This window comes from Rattus norvegicus, chromosome 10 (genome assembly GCF_036323735.1).
Source record: "Rattus norvegicus strain BN/NHsdMcwi chromosome 10, GRCr8, whole genome shotgun sequence".
NCBI classification, from domain to species: domain Eukaryota; kingdom Metazoa; phylum Chordata; class Mammalia; order Rodentia; family Muridae; genus Rattus; species Rattus norvegicus.
In genome coordinates this window covers 100,809,553-100,831,742 of record NC_086028.1, presented here as the reverse complement: position 1 = coordinate 100,831,742, position 22,190 = coordinate 100,809,553, and the positions used below count along the sequence as shown (strand labels likewise).

At 47.4% G+C, this 22,190-nt stretch overlaps 1 long non-coding RNA gene across 1 annotated transcript; it reads left to right on the top strand.

Annotated features, from left to right (window-relative positions):
* The first annotated feature begins 11,069 nt into the window (after window positions 1–11,069).
* Window positions 11,070–19,049, top strand: LOC103693477 (uncharacterized). The gene is made up of 3 exons (XR_594931.4): window positions 11,070–11,250; window positions 11,455–11,530; window positions 18,777–19,049. It is a non-coding gene; the product is annotated as an uncharacterized LOC103693477 (long non-coding RNA).
* Window positions 19,050–22,190: the final 3,141 nt, after the last annotated feature.

Genomic DNA, 22,190 nt, shown 5'->3' with positions numbered 1-22,190 from the left:
AAAAAAAAAAGAATAGAAAAAAAAATATGATTCTGGGAGCACGGAGAGATGGCTCGATCATTAAGAGCACTAACTGCCCTTTCAGGGGCCTGTGGTTTGATTCCCAGCACTCATGTTGGGCAGTTCACAACCGTCTGTGACACCAGCTCCAAGGGAACTGACGCCCTCTTCTGGCGGCCGTGGGTACTGCACTTACGTGCACATTTTAAACATCCACATAATTTAAAAATGAAAATAAATCTTTTTATAGTTAAAATTAATGTTTAAAGCACATCCTGTTTGATGTTTCAGTAACTACTTTTGGGAAATTCTCTGTAAGCAGGACTCCACAGGTTTCTTCCACCTTTTTTTTTTCCTCTTTACTTTCTTGGCACCTATATGCTATAGGGTTTGAAAGTATGGCACAGTTTTGGATTTTCTATTAGTTTTCTTCTCTTTGTGTTTTCACTCGGGGGAGGGCACTACCTCATCCATTAGCAACTGGGCATCTGTCTTTCCATGTAGAAATCTTTCAACTGGCCTGTCTCCAACCTTGGCCATGCCTTTCTTCAGTCGTGTCTAGTCGATTGCCAAGCCCTTTCAGGTCATTGCTGTTACAATATTTTAGCAAATATTGACTTTAAAGATTGATGTGTATATGCTCGTGCCTGCATAATCGTACGTAGATTACATGCATGCAGGAGCCCATGAAGGTCAGAAGAAGGCATCAGATCCCCTGGAATTGGGTTTACAGGTGGTTACGAGCCATTATGTGGATGTTGGGAACCGAGCCAGGTCCTCTGCAAGAGGAGTAGTGCTCTTAACCATGGAGACATCTCCTGAGCCCCTCTGTCATACTTAATATTCTCGCTGCTCATCTGGCCCACAGATTGTGCACACTGCTTTCTTTCTTAACAAGAGCCCCGGACGCATTATCGAGTTATCTTAAATACATCCAGAAACACTAAAACCCTTCCGGCATTTTTTTCTTCCCTCTTGGCACTGGGCTTCCCCAAGTCGCTCTACTCATAGAGAACGAGCCTGAGACTCGCGGCCTTTCCAGCCGCACCCACGGTTTTTATGCTAGAGCCGTGTTGGTTCGGCGATGGAGGGGAGCGGCCTCCAGTGCAATCAGGAAGTCTGCACTGCTGGCTGAGGCAGTCCCACTCAGGTCGGTCCACATTCTGCCTTAGAGCTTCCTCCACATCAGCAGGTAAATCTTCCCCACCAGGCTGTGGCTTCTGCTCCGCGGGGGCACACCTCAGCTGTGGCTTTCGGAGTTCACTGTCTCTGCAGACTTCAGGGGAGCAGTTCGCCCTGCAAACCCGACTCCCAGATGGGCCAAGGAGTGTTATTGATTTTCAATTTGCCCAGCTTTTTCTTGATGGTCATCTGGGAGGGATGATTTCCGGCTTTTTACCCGTTGACGAAAAGTTGACGAAAAAACCCGAGTTCAGAGCTGAAGTATTATCTTTCTGGGGGGGGTGGGGGGAGCCCAAATATTTGTAGTCTTCAAAATAAGCTTCCAGGTCTTTTTGGAAACTTTTAAGGTTAAAATGCTAATTTTCAAAGAGTTAACGTTGTTCTTGAAATCATCCTATCTGGGCTGCTCCCTTTCCTTGAGAGTTGAGACCACTCCGGCAGCAAGTCCTGTTTCGCACCCACCGATTCATCTTGCTGGGCCTAGTTTTGTTTATTTTATTTGTATCTTTGTCCCCCCCCCCCTTTATGATTCTTTATGCAGCCCAGGCGGATCTCCAATTCATTATTCCTCCTGCCTCAGCCTTTTGAAGGCTAGGATTATGTGTGTGGCTTGGCTGTTTTTGTTCCTTTTATATTGTTCTCTTTGTCCCTTTTCCTCCTTGCTCTGGAATGTTCCAGCTTGGGGAGGAAAGAGTCTATTTTGTCTTGCACTTCCATTATGGGGAAACCAAGGCAGGAACATGGACACTGGAACCTAAGCAGAGACCATGGAAGAACAGTGTTTGCTAGCTTGCCTCCCTCAGTTTGTTCCCCTCCCTCCCTCCCTCCCTCCGTCCCTCCCTCCCTCCCTCCCTCCCTTCCTCCCTTTCCCCTTCTTCCTTTCTTCCTCCCTCTTTCTTTGTTTCTTTGTTTGTTTCTTTGTTTCTTCCTTTGGTTTCTTTTTGAGACAGGATTTCTCTGTGTAGCCCTGTCTGTCCTGGAGCTTGCTCTGTAGACCAGGCTGTCCTCAAATGCACAGAGATCCACCTGCCTCTGCCTCCCAAGTGCTGGGATCAAAGGCACAGGCCACCACCTGATTGTTCAGTCACCTTTCTTATATAGCTCAGGGCCACCTGCCCAGGGTGATGTGGCCCACGGTGGGCTGGGCCTTCCTACATCAATAAGACTTGCCTTAGAGGCCAGTCTGACAGAGGCAATTCCTCAGTGGAGACCTCCTCTTCCCAGGTGTGACTAGGTGTGTCTGTGAAAGGTCTCTAAAAGAGCAGAACTGATAGAATGGATAGCTATGAAAAGAGGATTGATTAGGTTGCTCCATAGGCTGTGATCCAGGTACCCCAACAATGGCTGTCCCATGAAAGAAGCTGAAATTCTATTGGTTGCTCTGTCCAAGAGGCTGGATGTCTCAGCAGCCCCAATCTGGTGCAGAAGGCCTGGAGGGTTTCTGGAGAGCTGCTGGCCTTCAGTCTGCATTTGAATCCTGAAGACATTGGTTCTAACATCAGCGAAGGGATGCTGCAGCAATAGAACAGATGGGGTTTGCCAGCAAGAGTGAGGACAGGCAGGCAAAAAGCACGGCTTCCTTCTCCGTGCCCTTTTATGTGGGCTGGTTCTCTTTCTACCATGTAGGTCCCAGGGATTGAACTCGGGTTGTCAGGCTTGGCCGCAAGCACCTTTGCCCCCTGTGCCATCTCACTGTCCCTCATGTGTTGCTTTGTTAACAATAGATCCTATTTCTTGAGTCTCCAGGGTGTAGGATAAAGCATTAACACCCATCCTTCCTTTGACCTCCCCCCCCATTTCTTCCCCACCCTCTATCAACAGGCATGATTATGGAAAACCATTGGTTTTTAAATTATTTTGTATTTGCAGAAGAATTGCAAAGACGTTACAGAGATTTTTACACCTCATACCCTGTGTCTGTCACTATTAGTGACTTAGGGGACCTTTCTCATGTCGTGGCACCAATTTGTCATGACACCAAGCTGACATGGCATTGATAAATCATGATGCTGATATGGTATGATGCTGACACTGATATCACATGGCACAGATAGCACTGACATTGCCACATTGTCATTCATGCCCACATTTTGAGTGTATTTAACTATTACCCAGCATCCTCACGCTGATCCAGGATTCTGTTTATTCTTAAAAAATTTCCAATTTATTTATGTTTATTTTATAAATGTTTTGCCCGCATGTATGCAGCACTTGTGTGCCTTGTGCCCTCAGAAGAGGAAGCTGGATCCCCTAACTGGAGTTACGGATGAGTACCAGGTGCTGGGGACTGAACCCACAGAACTTGTTCCTCTGCAAGAGCAACAAGTGCTCTTAACCGCTGCTGCTCCGTCTCTTCAGCCCTCCACATCTTTTAAGCGACAGAGTTAGTGTTTTTAAAATGAGAGCACTAAACACTCCCCAGGATAGAAGCTGGCATTTGAGCTGGAAAAAGACAGGTGCATTGCATTATATGCTTTAGGGAGTGCTTTAAAAATTTTGATCCCTAGGGTTCTCAAAGCTCATATTAACTTATTGAATTCATACTCTGCTGGGTACACAGTAGACCCCCATCAAGTTGAAAATATGATTTTTTTCAATTTGAAGATTAAATGTACCCCCTTTGGCTCATGTTTGAATATTTGGTTCCTAGGTAGTGGTGCCATTTTGGAAGGTTCTGGAACTTTTAAGAGGTGGGTTTTTCTGGATGAAGTGGGTCACCTTATAGGCTTATGACCCAGCTTTGCTTCCTGTCTCTCTCTGCTTCCTGCTCTTCCAGAATATGGAGAGTTCTAGCTGAACACTCAGCTGGGTAGCACCACGCCTTCCCCTCCATGATTGACCTCATCTCCTTAAACCATGAGCCTAACAAGCCCTCTTTTCCTGGAGTTCCTTCTCGACAGCAAAGGAACCAAGTGAGCCTTCTGTCTCAGAAACTCTCTTGAGTAAAAAATCATTCACTGCCTCTCAGTGGCTGCTTCCATTTTCTGAGGTTCTTGAATGTCAGGTGCTGTGCCACCTGGATGGTCCCTTGTCATTTGTGTCTGCACTGCTGTGACAAAGTGTTTATCACAAGCCATGGAAGGAGGGGAGGTCTGCCTCAGCTCACTATTCCAAAGTTCTTTAGTTCTCGGCTCCATCAATCCTGGAGATTGATGGCAGAACATTGTGGCATTGGGAGCACGTGGACTCGCCTTGTGATAGATAGGGAGCAAAGAAGAAGGAGCTTGGAGCCAGGCATGATTTCCAGAATCAGCCATGGAGATCTACTTCCTTTAGCCAAGTTCTACTCTAGCCTTTGCAGGCACACATATGCACAGATGATACACAACACACAGACACACAAACATGCACACATGCACATAGACTGACAGACAGACACAGAGTGGCCAGACACACACACACATGCACACTCATGCATATGTATGCAAACACACACATAAACATAGACACACAGACACACATAGAGAGACACACATGTACACACAGACATACAGACACACATGTACTCATCCGTGCACACACACAGAGACCATACATACACACACAGACACACACAGACATGCACATATGAACAGCACACACACATGCACACACACACACATGCACACACACACATGCACACACAGAGAGAATATTTGAATCTATCAATAACCAGAATTCTTTTTTAATATTATTTATTTAATGTATATGAGCACACCATTGCTGTTTTCAGACACACGAGAATAGGGCATCAGATCTCATTACAGATGGTTGTGAGCCACCATGTGGTTGCTGGGAATTGAACTCAGGACCTCTGGAAGAGCACAGTTGGAACTCTTAACCGCTGAGCCATCTCTCCAGCCCCCATAACCAGAATTCTATTCTTGCACTTTTAAATCGGGTCTAATGTGGAGATTAAGCAGCAGGTGCATTCTGCGTCATTAAGGAATTGTGCCTAAACCATATTGATAAACCTAAGGCCAGCAACCTGTTAAGTCCAATGGTCAAAGCTTATCGAAATCCCCACAATAAATCCCACGAGGCTTTAATGCTGCAGGAAGCCCTGAGGCCTTCTGGCAGTGTCTCTTCCTTCTGGAAGGACTTGTACGCGTCCCATGGCTAAGTTCCACAATAGTGAGGGCCACACTGTAGGGGCAGCCTCCTCCACCCCAGCCTGTCCTCCCTGGGTGGGAATGGAGGTTATGGGTTGTGCTGACCCAGATAAAACAATGGTGACACTCCTTCCCCGGAGCTTTGAGAGGCTCATTCTTCATTCATCCATTCACCCCCGGCCAGGCCTCCACCACTACTCAAGCTACACAAACAAAAGAGCCACAGTTCCTGCCTCGGACAAGCTGGCAGTGTGCTCCACGTGACGGACAGGTACAGCTACTCATCCCACGTGACAAGGGCCGTTCGTGCGGGAGACAAGATAGCATAAGTGACTTGAACGTTGGACCCATTTCAACCTGCCATTTATTGCGTGCGTGGCTTGGCTTGATCTTTTGCCTGCCTCATCTCCACGTGGCTCTTTTATGAGGTTGCTGTGGAAATTAAATGGAGGATGCTTAGAAACATCCACACAGTGTCTGATGCATTGTGTGTGCTCCATCTGGGCCACTGTGGTCGGAACAATATGGACTTAGTGTGCCAGAAGCCTAGAGCGTGGAGGGAGGAGAGAGTCAGAGAAGGCTTGCCATGGACATGGTCACTGAGCATCTCTCTTCCTCCTTGACAGTTGACCCTGACTGTCACTCATCTGCAATCCTAGCATTCAGGACATTAACATGAGATGGTCATAAGTTTGAGGCCAGCCTGGGCTATATAGTGAGGGTCTCTGGAGGGGAAGGGGAGGGAGGGAGAGGAAAAGGGGGAGAGGGAGAAGGACAGAAAGGGAGAGTGGGGAAAGACAGACAGAGAGAAAGAGACAGATAGAGACAGAGACAGAGAGACAGAGAGAGACAGATGAGATAGAGATAGACAGAGACAGATAGAGACAAAGAGATGGAGAGACAGAGACAGAAAGACAGAGACAGAGAAAGACAGAGACAGACAGAGAAAGACAGAGACAGAGACAAGAGAGAGACAGAGATGGAAAGAGAGATAGAGAGACAGAAAGACAGAGACAGAGACAAAGAGAGTCAGAGAGAGTCAGAGAGAGTCAGAGACACAGAGAGACAGACAGATACAGAGAGATAGAGAGACAGAGACAGAAAAAGACAGAGAGACAGAGAGACAGAGTCAGAGAGAAACAGAGAGACAGAGAGAGACAGAGACAGAGAGAAACAGAGACAGAGACAGAGACAGACAGACAGACAGACAGACACACACAGAGAGAGAGAGAGAGAGAGAGAGAGAGAGAGAGAGAGAGAGAGAGAGAGGGCCATTTAGGTAACTTTTCAGGACACGGCTGCACATGGTTACTGTCCTCTGTCCTCCCCCTTAGCACATGCTTTCCAGAGAATTAGGGATGAATAATGAATGAACCATGTACTGTGGCAATTACGTGACAGGTTCTTTTGCCTGTTTAATTGATCTAACTTCATCTCACCCAGTAACCTGCTGGTGACGATACCATTCCCAGCTCAGAGCTGCGTAGTGAGACCTGAGGACAGCGAGTGCCACCAACTTCACGCAGAGGGCACATTGTGTAGGCAGCCTCTCAGCCATGCTGGCCCAGGCAAAACTGCTTTGCCACCATCCTGCTCGGGCTTTCTTCATAAAGAATCACAGATCACACCCAGTTCAGACTAAAAATTCATCCAGAGTTTCTTATCTCCTTAGTTGAACAATTACCCGCAAGGGACTTTTTCCGGACTCGGCTCGTAATCCCATCCCTCCCTGCTCCTTCGTGTCACATCTACTCCAACATCCTGACTATGAAGACAGCCCCCTGGCTGGAATTGCAGGAGCCTCTGGTCCCTCCACAGTCGTTGGCACCTCTGCTGCGCCCCCGCCCGCCCCCTCCCAGGGAGTTTCCTCTACGTTCTGGAGGTTCTGCTGCAGAGCACGGAGCGCTCTATGACTCGCTGCTGCCACCTAGTGGCCATTTGTCTTCAGCAGGGTCTCCATGCGACTTTAATATCGAGAGTAGACAAACTCGCAGTCCCAGAGAGAAGGGGATTCACCCGTCGATATTCAGAGCACAACCAGACGACAGATAAAGTCAAAGCTTACTTGCAGTCCTTTAGGCCCACCCCCCTTCTCCGTCCCTTCACTGTGTGGTGGAAGAGCCTGGCCCAGCACTCACGTTCTCTTTACAGCTTAGCAAACCATTCCGCAGTAGGGTGACGTCAGGTCACAGCCATATTCTCTTTGAAAAGTTTAGGACTGGAGAGATGGCTCAGCAGTTAATAGCATCTACTGTTCTTGAAAAGGTCTTGGGTTCTATTCCCAGCTCACCAGCACTGTAACTGCAGTTCTGGTGTGTGTGTGTGTGTGTGTGTGTGTGCGCGCGCGCGCGCGCGCGCGTGTGTGTGTATGTGTACCTAACAGTTCTGGCATCTTCTGGAAACTGCATATATATATATATATGTATATATATATATATATATATATATATATATATATATATATATGATGTATATCTGCCCTCCCCACATATACACATAATTAAAAATAGAACACATCTTCAAAAGTTCTTGGCACAAAGAATTCCAGGTGACAGAATTCATAGTTCCACAGTGTCTATGGCAAATATCCTTATATCACGTTGTTCCCTATAAAAATATCAATCATTATTTGTCCACTAAAATAAAATAAATCGGGATCAGAAATACATCTTAGCAGGTAAAACTCCCAGAAGTGCTCCTCTGACATCCACAAGTGGGTCATGGCATGATCCTACCCCAAGATTAAATAAAATGTAATAAAAAATTTTATGTAAAACTTGTGTTTAGTTCAGAGAAGTTGTCTGCGCTCAATCACTTTCTGGGATTTCAGATGCGCACATTGCCTGTTGGGGAGGAATTTGTTCTTTATGCCTCAGTCCTGAGTGCTGATAATAATTCAAATAGCTCTCCCCTACCCCCATAGCCAGCAGCAGCTGTCAGGGCACAAGGCAAGAACACCTCTTCAAGGGAGGCATCGTGGTTGTTGACGTCACACCTCACTTGGCCATGACCCTTTCCCAGCGGCCTCTCCCACCCAGCCTGCTACCTGCTTCAGGGATCTGTGGCTTTAATTTTAGGCATTTTCCAAAAAGAGACAGAGGAGCTTCCAGGTCCTCCAGGCTGTCTGTCCCCAGCCCCGAGGTGTACAGTTGAATAAAGGCAGGGGGAGGTTAACTTAATCCTTCTATCCAGAAGGTCCATCTACTAACTGGTTGGCTTGGTTTTCCTTATGAAGGAACTCGGGACATATCAAGTCAGACTGGGCTATGGTTGAATTAATTGAATTCCGGCACATTTATCATTCGCGAATGAATGGAATTCATTCATTCATTCATTCATTCATTCATTCATTTTTCGTTCCAGTGCAGTAGGAGTACAGAAGCCCCAAGGGGAAGCCAAGAGCTTAGTAGTGACCTTCTTTGGCCATATGCTTTGATCGCCTGGAGGGACAGCCACCCTGCTTCCATTTTCATGGCTCCCTTTGTTTCCTAAAATGAGTTTTTTTTTTTGCTTTAGTTGCTTTTATGTGTGATGTGTGTGTGTGTGTGTGTGTGTGTGTGTGTGTGTGTAGACAGGGTCTCTCTGTGTGGCCCTGGCTGTCCTGGAACTTGTTCTGCAGAAGAGTCTAGGTTCAAACTCACAGAGATCCACCTGCCTCTCCCTCTTGAGTCCTAAGATTAAAGGCATGTGCTACCATCAACACTAAGCTGCGTTTTTTTTTGTCTTTTAATTTATCATCATCATCATCATCACCGTCATCACCACCACCACCACCATCATCATTTGACACAGAGTTTCTCTGTGTAGCCCTGGCTGTCCTGGAACTCTCTCTATAGATCAGGCTGGCCTCGAACTCAGAGACCCACCTGCCCTGCCTCTGGAGTGCTGGGATCAAAGGTGTGCACTACCACTGCCACTCTAAATTTTTTATTTTTATTTATGTTTCTGGGGAGAGGTGTGTGCCTGGCGCCTGTGAGAGCAGATGCCTCTGGAGTCCAGAAGGGGGCGTTCGATCTCTGGAGCTGGAGTTACGGGCACCCCTGAACTGCCTGTCGTGGAGGCTGGGACCCAAACTGTTTTCCAGAGTGGTACACACTCTTAATTGTGGTCTCTTTTCTCCTTTGAAACAGGGTCTCACACTGTAGCCCAGGCTAGACTCAAATCCATTGCAATCCTCCTGTCTCAGCTTCTCAGGTGCTGGGATTACAGACATGAATGACCATGCTTAGCTTCCTTGTGACTTTGACTTAAAATCACTCCGTGGACTCTTGTGTTTTGGCGCGTTGCTGTAGTTTACCGCTCCGAGCGCTGCTTGGTAGTGCTGAGTTGAACGAATACACCACAAATGCTCATCCATTCTCCCCTCCAAAGACTCATGGCGGCTCCTGGTTTTTATTTGTTGTAAACAGCGCTGCTGTGAACCTTCACCCACAAGCTTCCTGTCGTCCATGTATAAGAAGTCCACATTGTCTCTACATCTGAGAGTCCTTTACTCAAAGTCAGCAGCGAGTGCCGCCACAGTCTGGTAATAATGAAGAAGAGCAGGCTGGAGAGACGGCTCAGCGGTTAAGAACATTGGCTGCTCTTGCAGAAGACCAAGGTTCGAGGGCCTGTGTTGGGCAGCTCCCGACCACCTGTAACTCTAGTTCCATGAGATCTGGTGCCCTCTTCTGGCCCCTGTCGGTACTGCATGTATGAACTGCACATAAACTTATGCAGACATAAATATATAAATAAAAATAAAGATTGAAAATTAAACAAGGAACTGGGGAAACGGCTCAGCGGTTAAGAGCACAGGATGCTCTTCCAGAGGTCCTGAGTTCAAATCCCAGCAACCACATGGTGGCTCACAACCATCTGTGATGGGATCTGGTGCCCTCTTGTGGCACACAGGTTACTAGGGCTCTCATATACATAAATACCTCTTTAAAAATAAAATAAAATAAATCTTTTTAAAAATTAGCGAGGAGCCCGATAGCCCTCCCCTTGCAGGACTGTGAAGAATAAACGAGAAGAAATGTGTAGAACATGGGAGGTGCTCAGTTTGGTCATTTTTCCTTACCATCAAGGCCCGGATGCTATCACTGATGTGCTAGGCTGTCCATTGGGCAGGCTACACTAGAATGCTATATTGGTGCTCTTAATAAGACTTTCAACTTACAGGAATGTGGGGATGGCGAATAACATGTGACAATCCAGGTCAAAGCCTTGCCCTGGCATTTACTGGATACTTGGAGTCTCTCTGTCCAGTGCCAGGTAGGAATTCCATGGAGGCATTAGGATACCCATGTGGATTAAATGGGATAAACCAGGGACTGGTGAGAAGGCTCAATGCAGAAAGATGCTCTACGCTTAATGAACTCCAGAGGTCCTGAGTTCAAATCCCAGCACCACATGGTGGCTCACAACCATCTGTAATGGGATCTGATGCCCACTTCTGGTGTGTCTGAAGACAGCTACAGTGTACTTATATATAATAAATAAATTTTTTTTAAAAGAAAAGCCTAACTAAGAGAGTGGCTAGACTTCCCCATTGAGACCTCCCATGGGTCTTTCTGGGAACACAATCGGGCCCTCTGACTCAGAATCTCTTGGGATTTGGCTTGGGGACCTGCCTGGTCATGACCTCTGGGTGTGGGAACCTCAGTCCTGAGGATAAGTTTAGATGGCTGTTACTGTCCCTTTTAGTCAAGGTGTCCTGGAGAATCAGTCTGAAAGGCCTTTTCATGTCCCCATTGTCATGCAGAGCACACTGTGACTGGCCTCCTCCCAGACAGTAGCATTGTCTCTACAAGTCATAGATTCCTGCTAGGTCATAGGCCTAGGTGACCTCACAGGAAGAACACCTAGTCACATGGTACATCAGCTATTTGAGAAGAAGCACCTCTAAAGAGGACACGTTTAATACAGTTCGAGGAGTCGCAGTACCACATGGAGAGGAAGCCATGGCCACAGGGGTGTGAGGCAACTGGTCACGGTGAGTCTGCAGACAAGCAGAGAGATGACCACTGGTGCCCAGCTCATGTCCTCTTTTTGATGCCATCTAGGACCTCAGCCAATGACATGGGGTTGTTCACAGTCAGGGAGGGTCTTCCTACCTTGATTAATCTAACTATAAAATGGCTCCCAGACATGCCCAACCGGACAGTCAATATTTACCTTTATGCATCTTTTTTTAAAGGAACAGACTACCTAGGTATGATCATTTGAATGGCACATCATCCGCTCAAGTCTTGGGCTCTCAACTGTTGCTCCAGGTAACAGACCAGTTGCTTGCTGCCTTACTGCCCACACAATGATGGACCATTATGTCAAAACATCCCCTTTCCTCTGTAGGTCTCCTTGGTCAGGGTGTGACCAATATGCTAAGTCAGAGTTTAAGCCCAGCCTTTCCTAACTTTGGCTGTGTCACTGACCTCTGGGTCTTGTGACCATGTTATAGAACAGTCATGGTGACAATGTGTATCTTCCAGGGTAACAAGTGGAAATATAATATGTCCATTCTAGCTGGTTGTCACTGTGGACTAGACACAGCCTGGAGTCGGAGTGGAATCTCAGTTGAGGAATGGCCTAGATAGCGCTGGCCTTTGTGCACACCTATGGGGGACTTCCTTGATTGTTAACTGTTGGAGAAGGGCGTAGCCCACTGTTGGCTGCGCATTTCCTGGGCAGGTGGAACCGGGTTGCATGAGGAATGTCGCTAAGCATGAACCTGTGTGTGAGCCAGGAAGCAGTGTTTCTCCATGGTCCCTGCCTCCAGCTTCTGCCTGAGTTCTTGCCCCAACCTCACTCAGTGGTGCACCGCAACATGAAAGCGTTAGCCAATAGTTTCTTTTAATAGTGGCATTTGTCACAAGAGTAGAAGTGAAACTGGGACAATGGCTTAATAAAAAGGATCAGAAGAATCTTCTGTGCTTAGAAAGTGAAATGTGGGTGTTACCATCTCTTTGATTTTTTTTTTTGTTGTTGTCACGGTCATCGCCATTGCCAGCATCACCATCACCACATCACGATTGATGATATCATCATCATCACCATCACTGTCACCATCACCACTATCACCATCATCATCACCATCATTACTGCCAATCATCAATTATAATTTCATAGTAGCAGAAGTGTGAGCTGGGCACAAGGTTCAGAATGTGAAAGCCACATTTCTCAGCACACCTTGCAACAAGATCTGGTGACATAACTAAGTTCTGGCCAGTGGGAATTGTGTCAGAAGTCAAACTCTTAAGAAGCAAGGAGCAGCAAGCCCTCTCTTTAACATCCACCTGGCTGGAATACGCAGGTGGCTATGGCAGCCATATTGCCTTGAGATGGAAACCAAGTCCTGGAGGCTAGAAGAACCCTGAGGCCCATGGACATGCCACACCAGCCTTGGACCATTCAACCTTCAATGATAAGACCCTTCTTATCGAATACCCTTTATGCCTAGTGAGGTGATGCCTCTTACACTGGATGACACCTCTTACCACTGAACTGCGGCCCCAGTTAAACAGATAATTCCTATGTCATATATGGAACAGGTCTATTATTGTTTAGTACCAAATAATGTAGTTGCTAGGTGTAGAAAGAATGAATATTCTACTTGGTGGCTTAAAAAAAAGAATAAGGAAGGATGGACAGAAGGCCTTGTATTGATGGTGTAGATAGAAACATAGGGAGGAGCCAGGCATGGTGGTACATCCTTATAATCTCCCTTGGCAAACCTTTATCTCCAAAAATATATATACTACAATTCATAACATTAGCAGAATTACAGCTATGAAGTAGCAATGAAAATAATGTCATGGCCAGGGGACACCACAACACGAGGAACTGTATTAAAGGACCGCAGAGTTGGGAAGATGAGATGAGAACCACTGTACTAACCCAAGAACTTCCTACATTTTTATTCAGGGTGGATCTCTTATGTCTGTGTAATTCTGACGGTGGAAGGATATAAGCTACAGAAGAGAGTTTGTTACTGGGGTCTTACTTTGGCTTCCCCTGAGCTCCCTACCACTGTGATCTCTTGGAAGGAATTCAGAGAAAACACACAGAGCATAGGCCAGAAGATGCAGAGCATTTATTACAATGTAAAGTGGATACAACGTAAAGTGGATACAATGTAAAGTGGATACAACGTAAAGTGGATACAACGAAAAGTGGATACAATGTAAAGTGGATACAATGTAAAGTGGAACCCTCTTCAGACTATGATAGACAAAGGCCAAAGGGAACATCTGGTCAACCTAAACCTTTAGCTGGGCTTTCTACTATTTCTTTAAGTCCTTTGCTGCCTTCCTTAGGGATGTTTTCCTGACTAAGTGATAGACATGCCCAATGTGGTAGATTATTCTGGGAGGGGGCAGGGGTATGTCTGTGGTCTTTGTCAGAAACTCCTAGCTGCATAGGATTCTTATAGCCTCCTGTGCAGTCCAAAATGCCCCCACTTCAACTATGACCAGAGAAAGGACTCAGATCTCATCCTTCAGAACAGTAACCAGAAGAGGGCTTTTGTTTTCTCTCCAGACTTTACAAGCCGCTGGCTGTGAGGGAGGAGGTCCGTCTTCAATGACCGCTAAACCTGCTAATATTTAACCAGCTATCTAACAGAATGGAAGGGGGAGTGGGGAGGGCCGGAAGGATGAAAGGGGACGACGAGAGGAAGAGATAAGGAGAGAGTAAATAGTTACTTTCAAGTTAATGGCTAAAGTGGGCAGTTTTTAGTTCAGAGAGACTGTTTCTTTACACCTGATATTTTCCAAGTGGGAACTGATTGAAAGTCTACTTTTGTGCCCTAGAAATGAGGCATGGTTGGGCAGGGAGAAAAAAATAGTGTCTTCTACCAGAGAAGGTGATAAAGGACAAGCTCTGTGACAGTCAGGTGAGTATCAGCAACATAGTCACCTCCAGCCATAACGGAGAAGGCCACGAGGCAGAGGATGTGGCTGAATACAGAACAATTAAGTTACCAGAAGAACTCAGAGCATGGGGGGGCATCCCATGTACTTAGTTCCCTTTCCTGGGGCCACAGGGCAGGGTCATGGCTATACTACGGTGCTGTGACATCATAGGCTGCCAGGTAATGAGTGGCTGGCTGCGAGACACACTAAATAAAGCCGGCCTAGAATAGTCTTTCCGAGTCTCACACTGTCTGTTTCTCTAAAGTACCCTGTCATTTCCTGACCTCATTGCTCCCTGAAGTTTTTGTGTTGTATGAAGCACAGGGGAGGGACAGTTTAGACTCCACGGGGCAGGACAGAGGATAGCAAACTGCACTTTGTGGTTGCGTGGAATTGCTGTTTGGTTCAAGACAAATGTTTGAACCTGAAAACAGCTCAGTGGGCTTTGCTTCCCTCAGAGCTAGTGGGGTCCTGTGGAATGGAGGTGGGTGGCTCTGAATAGGAGGAGACCCTAGGTTTACAGATATGACTTTCTTTGTTGCCCAATGGGACTACTTAGTCTCATGTTCTCTCTGCTCTGTGGACCACAGGGAGGGAGGTGGTAGAGAGAACAGGAAAGGAGAGAAAAGCTCAGTGCATAAAATGCTTGCCTTACCTTATAAAAATTGAATTTTGAATCCCTGGCACCAATGTGGAACCAGGGTGGTCCTGGCGGCCAGAGTGGGCATGGGATCTATAATCTCAGCACCAGGGAGGTGGAGGGAAGTGGAGGGAAGTGGAGGCAGGTGGATCCTCAGGACAAGCTAGCTAAGTATTAGACTAGCCAAATCACCAAGCTTGAGTTCATAGAGAGACCTTTAATTTTCCTTTCTATTTCAGTGATAAAACACCATGACCAAAGCAATGTACAGGGAAAGGATTTATTTTTGCTCAAAACTCCAGGACTGCCATGGCAGTAAAGCAGGATTTTGAGGGAGTTGACCACATCACATCCATAATCAGTGGGAGACCCATGAATAAATGCTTGCTTGATTTTCTCCTGTCTTCTATAGTTTAGTTTCCCCTGCCTAGGGAATGGCACCGCACATAGTGGACAAGCTTCCCACCTCAATGAACATAATCAAGATAACCTCCAATAGATATGAACAGAGGCCAACCTGATCTAGACAGTCTCTTAGGCCCTTCCTAGGTGACTTTAGACTATGTCATTGACAAAACTGATCACTTGTCTCAGTAAATAAAGTGGAGGGGGACCAAGGAAGATACCCAGGATCGACTTCTGGCCTCCACATGTGTCTGATAGATCTATAGATGTATAGTATGTGTCCAAATACCACAAATGTATGCACATACAATAAATGGATTGTATGGAGTGGAGGAAGCCCAGTGTGAAGTCAAAGTGGCCAAAGCCTTTCTGGGTCAAAGTGTAAGTGTTTACAGATGATTAATCAGTGTATACAAAAACTAGCAACTGCAGCTTCCTCTTCCTCATAGATGTTTACAGCCTGAGACTGGGCCCCTGCAGAGACCTCCTGGCTAGACTAGTTAACTAGTTAACTGCACTGGCTACGAGAAACATGCTGAAGTTCTAGGTTCCAACAATAGGATGGACCTCTCCACCAGACTGAGCACATTCAACCTGACTTTAGCCTTCCTTAATGTGCATCTGCGTGTCTGTATGTCTGTCCTCTCTGCGTTTCCTCACCAGCCCCAGTCTGAGTTCCAGGACTCAGGCCAAGAGTGTCAACGGTAAACGGAAGAGAATGTGACCTTGGGTCAGAGCCCTGTGAATGTTGACCGTAAGAATTAGCTGTTTCTAGCAGAACTGTTTTCTTGCATTTGTGTATTTGTGTACACAAGCATTTTATGGGGTTTGGTTGACTAGAGGGGGGGTGCGTGCAAAGACCTTGGAGTCACAGTTCTACAGTGTGGGGAGGCCATTTTCTGTCCCTACTTCACCTCTCCCCCACCTGCTCACCCTGTGGCCCCCACTAGAATGCCATTTGACTAGATTCCAGAGGTTGCACGGCAGCAGATCCCAGGGCCTCCTTTGCATATCTCCCTGGGTCCCCTCCCTCAGGTTCTAGACTTCCTGGCTCTGGTGGTTCTGGATGCCTGGTTCCCATCTCCATTTGGTCACTTCCTCTTGCCTGACAGTGTGCCTCATTTTCAGCATTTACATTTGCTTCCCCTTCTGCCCCCCCCCCCCAGGGTTTTGCCCTTTCTCCCTTTTTTTCCTATAAGTTCACTGTCTGCTTTCAGTTACTTTCATAATCCCAAACCTCCCAGCCCCTCCCTGTGCTTGGGATCAGCTACTGCTTTTAGTCTCGGGTATCCCCCAGTTGCAAGGCTCTCCTGGGATGATTGTCAGACCAATTTTGGGTCCTCCCAGTATTTTCTTTTCTTTTGAATTGAGACTCGGGAAGGGAGGCCTTTCTCAGAGATACAGAAATCTGGGCCAAGTCAGTGGTTGTGTTTTTATCCCTCAGGGAAGGCTGTGTAGAGGGAAGAGAAAACAGAGCCACAGGACACATGTAAGAGAGGTCCCGGGGCAGGGCTCTTTCACCTGGTTCCCATTGTCCCCAAGATTCTTCTAAAGCGTGTCCCCGTTTCCTTATGTGTATTCTAGGTGAAAACAGTCCTGGTCATGATGGGCTCCAAGGGAACAAAGGTCCCACTCAGGCTTTGTGATAAGCCAGTGGACAAGGGTACCAGGGACTGAGCTGGGGACCTTGTAAAACAATATGCGCTCCTAACCACTGAGCCATCTCTCCAGCTTCTTCCTTTCCTTTCCTTTCCTTTCCTTTCCTTTCCTTTCCTTTCCTTTCCTTTCCTTTCCTTTCCTTTCCCTTCCCTCCCCTCCCCTCCCCTCCCCTCCCCTCCCCTCCCCTCCCCTCCCCTTCCCTTCCCTTCCCTTCCTTTCCTTTCCTTTCTGTGTTCTCTCTCTCTCTCTCTCTCTCTCTCTCTCTCTCTCTCTCCTTTCTTTCTTTCTTCCTTCCTTCCTTCCTTCCTTCCTTCCTTCCTTCCTTCCTTCCTTTCTTTCCTTCTCTCTTTTTTTCTTTTTCTCTGTGTAGCCCTGACTGTTCTGGAACTTGCCCTGTAGGCCAGGCTGTCCTCGAACTCACAGAGATCCCCACCTGCCTCTACCTCTTGAGCGCTGAGATTAAAAGTGTGTGCCACTATGCCAGGGCATGTGCAGATTTTCAACTGAATGATCTATTTGTAACGTTTTTATCAGGCACCTTGACTTACAGCCTGAATATCCACTTGAGGGAATGGACTTCCCGGGGACTTGCAGTCACAGCTGACCCCAGGCCTAGGATAGGAAGGTGCCTGTTGACAGCCGAAGCTCAGGCACAGCCCTCTGGTTGGCAGAGTCAGGCATGGAGGCAGAGGCCAAGCTTGAGAAGCCGGACTCCTGTCACTCATTTATGGAAGCTGCCCTCCTTCTCCTTCTCTTCCCCCCCACCCCCAGCTCCTCTCGTCCAACTCTTTTTTTTTTTTCCGGAGCTGGGGACCGAACCCAGGGCCTTGCGCTTGCTAGGCAAGAGCTCTACCACTGAGCTAGATCCCCAACCCTTCATCCAACTCTTTTATTCTCCTGCCCCTTGCATTCTCCTCTCTCCTGCCCTCCTTTTCTGTCTCTGAGACAGGCTGAGCGGAACTACAGCTAACCACCAGGAAGGAATCGAGAAAATAGAGTGTCTATCCAGCAGGGAGTGACTCAGGCGACGCAGCCTGCCATAAAATACAGAACAGACAGTATGCTCCACCCAGGGAGACGTTGCCAGTAATCCTTCTGGTGACTTGTTCCATCTCTACCAAGGGATGTTCGGAGTGAGCCTCCAGCTTCCTCGGGAGCCCTCCACGGTGCATCCTTTTTTTCTGAATTCCAGATGCTATCACACAGTTGCCCTGCCCTCCACCCACCATCATTTGATACCCAAATGCACTCATATTCTCCCTTTCCCTACTCTCTCTCTCTCTCTCTCCCTCTCTCTGTCTCTGTCTCTCTCTCTGTCTCTGTCTCTCTCTGTCTCTGTCTCTCTCTGTCTCTGTCTCCCTCTCTGTCTCTGTCTCTCTCTGTCTCTCTCTGTCTCTGTCTCTCTCTCTCTCCCTCTCCCTAAGTGGTCAGTCTGTTTCCCAAGTAGAAGGGGAAAAACGAATTGCTACTTCTATCTGAAACACACGCAGTGAGGAGACTGGCAAAGCACTCGTTGTTGTGTCTGACAGGGCAGTGTCTGGTGATTAAACGTGATTGATGGAGGTCTCTCACCGGGCTGGGAACATGAGTCTCTGGAGATAACAGGGAAAGGTGAACGCTAGCAATCTTGTAAACAAGAATGCTCTACAAGGCGTGTCTGCAGTCCAGCCAAGGGCAGGGCCTGTGGTGGATTCTCAGACTTGCTGTCTCTGCCACGTCTTTCTATCCGAACATCGTTTACCCAGAGAACAAGGCATGGTTCTCCTTGCTGTGAGGAAAGGTTAGTGGGGGTGCCCAGTGGATAAAGCTCTATTGTGTGTCTAGTTTGCTCTCCAGTTGCTGTGATAAACACCATGACCAGAAACAATTTGAGGAGGAAAGGCTTAATTCTGCTTACATTTTCAGGTCACAGGCTCTCCCTGAGGGTAGTCACGGCAGGAACTGAAGCAGATACCGTGGAAGCACTGTTGCTTACTTACTCAGCCGACTGCTGATACAGTTCAGGACCATCTTGCCCAGGGTGAGCTCTCTAGGATCAATCATCAGCCAACAATCATGACAACCCTCCACAGACAGCCACAAGCCAATTTGCTTTGAGCAATCCTCAAGGGAGACTCTTCCTCCGAGATGACTCTTAGATGTGTCAAGTTGAGAATAAAAACTAACCGGGAGGCAGAGGCAGGTGAATCTCTGTGAGTTTCAGGCCAGCCTGGTCTATATAGTGAATTCCAGACTATCCAGGGGTACACAGTGAGACCCTGTTCCAAAGCAGGGATCCTCTTCTCTTGGCCTCCTTGACACTGGGATTCCAAGAGTGAACTGCTGTGCCTGGTTTTTTTTCTGTGCCTGTCGAGGAGGATCAAATTCAGGCCTCATGTTCACACAGCGAGCACCTTACCTAATGTGCCTTCTCTCCAGCCTCAGACATTGCTGTTTCTCCATCTAATTGCCTTGTATTTGTGCTTGTCAATCAACCGACCATGAATCTATTCGTGGGCTTTTTACGTGCCATTGATCATTGTGTATCCTCGCTTATAGATTCAGTGGTCATTAATATGCTGTACTCTCTTCTCTAGCGAACCCCAGACGGTCCCAAGCTGCTCTGTGGCTATGGTTCGCTGTTGGTTTATATATACCTTTATGCTTGGTTGAACCCCCACCCCCACCCCACAACAGCCTTCTACCTCACCACATATGGTCCCACCGAGAAACTTCTGTGGGAGTGAACCTGCAGGCTGGACCTGAAAGGAATTGTGCAATGAAGTTTTGGCCGGTTCCTGACGAGGATGACATCATGATTCACTGAGATTCCAACGTTATAAGCTGTTTTCTGTTGTTCTGTTGACCTATAACTGAGTGACCCAACCCTGAATTCAGAGCGCTTGCAGAAAGGTTAGCGGTAGGAGAGCCTGCTCATCCATCTTCCAGGTCCTCGTTCAGCCATAGAACTTGTGAGTGAGCTGGCTAATGGTGTGGGGTGTGAAGGGTATGGGGTCAGCACTGGACTCCAGCTCTGGGGACTGTTGATTCTTCTTCCAGTGTGATCAGCTGCTCCCTCAACAGTATAGCTTTCTCCTGTGCGAAATGGGGATAAGAACTGGTCCTTCTTTCAAGGTGGTTGTCGGGGGCTGGAGAGATGGCTCAGCGGTTAAGAGCACTGACTGCTCTTCCAGGGGTCCTGAGTTCAAATCCCAGCGACTAGATGATGGCTCACAACCATCTGTAATGAGATCCAATGCCCTCTTCTGGTGTGTCTGAAGACAGCTACAGTGTACATTTAGGGAAACAAAAGCTGCTTTAAGGTGATTGTCTGTTGGGGGTGAGATAATAGATAAAATAGCAATCTCTCAGCAAACAGGGGTCCTTGTTATAATCATAACTAATATCACTGCTATTGTATTTAAGATCTCACTATGTGGCCCCAGCTGGCCTGGAACTTGATATTAGACCTAACTGACTTCAAACTCACAGAGATCCACCTGCCTCTGCCCTGGAAGTGACAGGATTAAAAGTGTGTCTTAGTCAGGGTTTGACTGCTGTGAACAGACACCATGATCAAGGTAAGTCTTATAAAGGATATTATTCAATTGGGGCTGGCTTACAGGATCAGAGGTTCCGTCCATTATCATCAAGGTGGGAACATAGCAGCATCCAGACAGGCATGGTGCAGGAGGAGCTGAGAGTTCTACATCTTCATCTGAAGGCTGCTAGCAAAATACTGGATTCCAGGCAGCTAGGATGAGGGTCTTAAAGCCCACACCCACAATGACACGCCTATTCCAACAGGGCTACACCTACTCCAACAGGGTCACACCTTCTAATAGTGTCATTCCCTGGGCTGAGCGTGTACGAACCATCACAAAGTGTGTGAGTACCCTCATCTTACTCTTTTTGAGCCAGTGTCTTGTGTAGTCTAGGCTGGTCTTGAACCCAAGATCTTCCTGTCTCAATCCCCCCAGTGCTGGTTTTATAGGCATGCACTGTTACACCTAGTTGTGTATATATTTGTGTGTGTATGTTGTATTCCAATGTGCTGAATTTTCATATGCTTTCTTGAATTCTCACATACTTTCTGTCCCTGTATGTATGCTCTGTGCATCTGTGAGTTAAAATTTATGTCTGTCTGTCTGTCTGTCTGTCTGTCTGTATGTATGTATGTACGTATGTGGGTAAAGTACATATGCCGCAGTGTGTTTAGGTCAGAGCACAGCTGTCGAGATTCAGTTCTCTCCTTCTACCACGTGGGTTCTAGGGCTCGAACTCTCAGGTCGTCAGTCTTGGTGACCGACATTTTTACCCACCGAGGTGTCTGGACAACCCTGGTGTGCTTTTTCTACATCCTTCTACATGTGTGTGTTGTGCTGCTGTGTGTCCTGTGGTCTGTGCTAGCTGCCTTTTCTCACTGCTGTGGTGGGATATCTGACAGAAACAACCACGGAGTAGAGGGAAAGGCTTACGTTGGCTCATGGTACGAGAGGGTTCGGTTCCCTATGGAAGGAAGCGCGGAGTTGAGGGCATGAACAGTTGTATCCTATGCAGTCAGGAGGCAGAGCAAGACACTCCGTGAGATGCTCAGCTTGCTCTCTCCTGGGGTCAGGGACCTGAGCTCTTGGGGCGGTGTTGATCACACCTAAGGGAGGTCTTGCCTCTTTGGTTAAACTGCTTGAAACACTATGAGATCTCACTGTGTAGCCTACGATTGACCTTGAAATCTCTCTGTGGCCCCAAGTGGTCTTGAACCCTCAACCCTCCTGCTTTTACCTCCCTAGTTCTGGGACTTCAAGCATGCTCCTTCCACCTAGGTATGATGCCCACAGAGAGAGTGTCTTCTACGTGTCCACCCTGGCTCTTAAACTTCTTATGACATTCAGTTCATCACCATCATCTCCTATCTAAAGACTCCCCTGATCCTCCAGTCCCAGCTGGTCCTGCCCCTCCTCTGGTCTCCATCGCTCTTGTCACAAGGTGTTATGGTCAGCCGCATGTGCCTCTGTCTGCTACTACATGCAAGTCCCACTGGGGCTGCCTGATCCATCATCTTTGTAGCACCCTAGATGTGATCCTGGGCTTCCATTAATATATATTCCACGGACCACAATCAAGCAGTGGCTGAGTGGGGCATGTGATAAAGACCAATCTTCGGGTGCATTTCTATGTCACTTCTTGCTACAGAGCTCAAAATCCAGCCTCAAGATACTTCATGGACAAGTGAGACGGATATAAAAAGACACACTAAATTCGTTCTGTTTTTTGACATGCTCCACTCCGTTGGCGTTCAGTGAGCTATCCAATGAACTCTGGCACCGGAAGAAAGCTCTC